This window comes from Haliotis rubra, unplaced genomic scaffold (assembly GCF_003918875.1).
Source record: "Haliotis rubra isolate DU_JTF1 unplaced genomic scaffold, ASM391887v1 Scf2071, whole genome shotgun sequence".
NCBI classification, from domain to species: domain Eukaryota; kingdom Metazoa; phylum Mollusca; class Gastropoda; order Lepetellida; family Haliotidae; genus Haliotis; species Haliotis rubra.
In genome coordinates this window covers 16,622-20,995 of record NW_025766083.1, presented here as the reverse complement: position 1 = coordinate 20,995, position 4,374 = coordinate 16,622, and the positions used below count along the sequence as shown (strand labels likewise).

Sequence of the window (4,374 nt, the reverse complement as noted above, 5' to 3'; positions counted from 1 at the left end):
ACGCGCGCTAGCTCAGAAGTTAAGCCGTGGTTTAACACTGAATGTATAACACAGAGGAGGAAGTACAAAGGGGAAAAACCGCCTCAAGAGACATAAGAATGAAGTAACGAAGCTTTATTTTCACTAAGGCTAAAAAATACAAACGGTGTTTTAAGAGAACCGCACGTAAATACAGGAACGCGAAGGGCCACAAACTAGGGCAAATGAGATCATCAAAATCGCTAAAAGATTTCTGGAAGATTCTCAATCCGAAATGGAAAAATGACTTTAATGTGGATTTAAACCGTTTTATGAAGTTTTTAAGATATTAATAGTAAAACTCACCCAGACACGGACTGTCCAGACGGCAATGATATAAAAGAAGACTATGACGACAGGAAATTATTTAAAATGAGATAGCAAACGCCCTTAAACGTTTAAAAGAAACAAGACTGCAGGCACAGATCAAGTAATAAACGAATATTTAGTCGAATCATTTGAAACGTTTGGCCACGTTTATGTGAATCTCTCTAACCTTGTTTTAGACCTGTGTATATGCGATATTTTTAAGCTTATTTACAATTATAAGGGAGATCGAAGCAATCCAAATAATTATAGACCAATAGCATTAGTAAGTTATTTGGGAAACTATTTACAAGTATTTTGCATGATCGATTGACTAAATTTACAGAAAGTAATACTATTATCTATCTCAATCAGGTTTTCGGAAAGGCACAATACACTAGACGCCAAAAGAAACGTTACCCTCCTACCTTTATGAATTACTTAAAGGTCACATGCAACCAAAAATCAAACATAATTAAAACACAATTATCACTTATTCATGACATATAATATACATTGCTTGTTATGAAAAACATATAAAACAAAATTATAAGCGTACAATCGCAAATCAAAAGTGCAATCACTACAAAATGACTTGGTTTCCTGAAATCTGGAAACCAACCGTATACTAGGTAAATGGGGAATCAGTTGGTTTCCATTCACTGAAACTGAGTAACTGAGTTTCCAACTAGATTCCATTTTGGATTCTGTGATTTCTGAATTTCCGTAAATGGAAACCAACAAGAAACTAAGGTCATGGGTTTCCTGTTGGTTTCCATTCCTGGAATTTGCAGTTGGATATTTCAGGAATGGAAACCAACAGAAAACCATAAAATGTAGTTTCATGTTGGTTTCCTGAGCACTGTTTTGAACAAGTAACTTAAAAATTGTAATGGTCTAGCATGAAGTTGAACATCCTGGCGTCCAGTTGGTTTCCATTCACTGAAACTGGGTAACCTAGTTTCCTAATAGAATGGACACTGTAAACTTATAGTGTCGGAAATGGAAACCAACAAGAAACTTCAGCTTATGTGTGCACTGTCGGTTTCCATTCCTGAAACTTAGGTTTGCTTTCATATCATATTACATTATTATGTAGAATAATGAGGTCATTTACAAATATAATTTAAGCTGATTATGCTTTGATGGGAAGAATTGGGGTGGGGGTGGCTGGGCAGGGCGTTCGGTGGTTAATATCATATTTCAGTGTGTCTTGATGATACAAAAAACAAAAGACGTTTTCATTTCTTTCCCTTCTTTGTTTTTTCACTATCAACAGAGAAATGAGGTAGTATCATATTTACACTACCATACACAAAAGATTGCGCAAAAACATTGTATTTATACATACAAATGGTGAGGTAAAGGAACAACAATTAAATATGGCCTTTGTCCAGCTCTCTCGGTGCACCAGGTACACTTAGACTGGATTCTCTGGATTGGGGTGAATGAGGCAGGTCCCAGGGTTTAGTTGTCTGCTTTGCCAAACTCAGGTTGGTGGCAAATAACCGAGGTTGGTGTCCGATGACTTGTACCACTCGACAACAGCAAATATATGGTCTGTGAAAGTTTCCCCGGTTGTCTCAATTGTGTGTTTCAGGAGTATTTTATCTTTCCTGAGCGGTAACTTGATGCTGATATGTTGGATCTGTTATCGGTCCATGATAATGTCAGGGGTGCTGCACTGCCCATATCCTTCCGAGGTGTAAAATTCATTGTTGAACAACATGGTTTGGACAGAACACACCAGATCTGGAACCTGAAACAATACAAAATTTGTTCAATGTGGTCAGAAAATTATAAAATATCAATACACATTACAGAAAGTATAAATTTTTTCCTTGTATTCACAAGAACGTTTCTACCACAGATAGAAATATTGCACACATATGGCTTATTTGAGCATTTGATTTACTTGACTTGTAGAGTTAATCATGTCTAAAATTAATATACCTGAGCATTATTTACAATACAGTGAAACCCGAATAAGTAAAACTCCAAGGGACCATGGCAAAAGTTGCTCCTTATCCGTATTGCCACTTATCCATTCAAGCAAGTTGTCCACATTTCCAAGTAAAGTAAATAGACATCGTATCCCCATTGTATCACGACAACCCCTGACCCTTCACCTGGACCATTCAATAAATTATCTGCAGATCAAAATAAAATAAATAGATATATACAAATTTGATTCATTTTTTAACAACACTCATCATTAAAAAAACATTTCATATACAAGTACACGTATAATATCACCTGTTATGATATCACACATTTGAATCAGCATCACACTGTCGTTTCACTATATGGTTACACTAATAGTTTCACACGGAAAATGAATCAACTAAAAGAAGGCCTTGAACGAACGAAATTAGATGTTTTAAACGGCGTTGATACTTGTCTGGTTGGTTTTCATACCTTTTCTCCTTTGCTAGCATAGGGAATCCTGTCAACACTGTTGTTCCATCAGATTGTGACATCCATACTGCACAATTTTGTGATCAGTGGTGGCACTCTGTTGGAACTTGCCTCTCTACTCAGATCCACTATATCCAGTGTATGGCAGATTTGACACCGGTTGGGATTAATTATGACAATAAACAACATACAGGAAGAGACTAATTAGTCGGCTCGTTAACAACGAAGTGGTTGATGCCAGGTGATACATGGTAATTACTGCTGGAGTGTATCCACAAGGACTGGTCCGAGTATTGTCACATTTCTGTTATGCTAAATTGTCCGAAGGGATTGTTGAGAGAGGAAGGTTTACTAAACAGACTTGCCACTTTATTCGTTTTTACTTATCCATCATGAAATAATGAAGGTTATTGAGAAAAAGGTTTACTTAACCAGGGTTGCCATTCATCAGTAGTTTACTTATCGGGGTTTCAATGTATATAAAGTAATATGTAAATATCATATCCTGAATTATAACATTTGAAACATATGCAAAACAAAAGTATCGATGCACACCTCCTCTTTGTTTTGGTCAATCAAGGATGGGGCACTTGCTTTATCTGAAATGACATAATAAAACAATGATATGCAAGAATAAAATTTTGAAAGGTGAATTGACTCAGCATATAAAGGTACATTCGTCAAACTTTCTATTTACCTATGAACTGATGCTGTTGTTGTCGAACCAACTGATCCTTTCGGGACACCAAATCACTATACTGTTAGAATTTGTATTTACATAACACCATGATGTCACCAGACTATGACTCCTACTCTATGTTCCCCATATTGTATGGGGAATGTATGCAGAAGACTTTGTACTTCTGTGAAACATCATTAATGTCTTTAGAAAATAATGTACAACTTACCATTGTTAGTAAGCCATCTCTTGTGATTGTATGCTGTTTTACGTGAGACATATTGATTACAGTGCTCACAGTAAACTTTATTCACCCTGAAAAGGAAATTGAGAGTTGAATTACTAAACCGTTATGGTATATCGAACATTGAAAAACAACAACAAACACTAAATATATGTATTTTCATAGTAATTATCATAATAATTGAGTTAATATTCTAAGTCACATTTCATCTAATATACATGTATATGGATGAATGGTATTCTATGATGAATACTACTGTAGTAATGCCGAATCTTAAACGTAAAATAATAACGTTTTGCTTTGGAATATGAAAAAAGAGTATTTAGGATGGTAACAATAATGTCATTTAAACAATCGTCATCCGGTACTTACATGATGGGATTTCTCAATAACCAGAATATCAAAAGATTTACTATGAATTGAGGTAGTTGAGGGTTTAAAGTGAGTAACATTTACCAGTAAAAGCGTCTATAGCTAGTATGCTTTTAACACTGAGAACTTGACAAATAATCAGTGTCAGGTCAATTGAGTGTCGGGATTCGTTTGTCGGCTTCCTTGGGCTTGTATCGTCTTAGGGGCTCCTATTATCAAAATGAAATAGCTGTAAAACCAATGGGAACTTACCTGATCATGTGTTGACAGACGAAACCATGTGTTGACAGACGAAACCGGAAATAATGAGTCGGTGGGCACGCGAACTCGTGAGATT

General features: G+C 35.8%; 1 long non-coding RNA gene across 1 annotated transcript; it reads right to left on the bottom strand.

Moving 5' to 3' along the window:
• Positions 1-2,067: 2,067 nt before the first annotated feature.
• LOC124276249 lies at positions 2,068-4,374 on the bottom strand. The gene is made up of 4 exons (XR_006898461.1): positions 4,290-4,374; positions 3,651-3,736; positions 3,298-3,341; positions 2,068-2,083 (listed from the first exon to the last, which is right to left on the bottom strand). It is a non-coding gene; the product is annotated as an uncharacterized LOC124276249 (long non-coding RNA).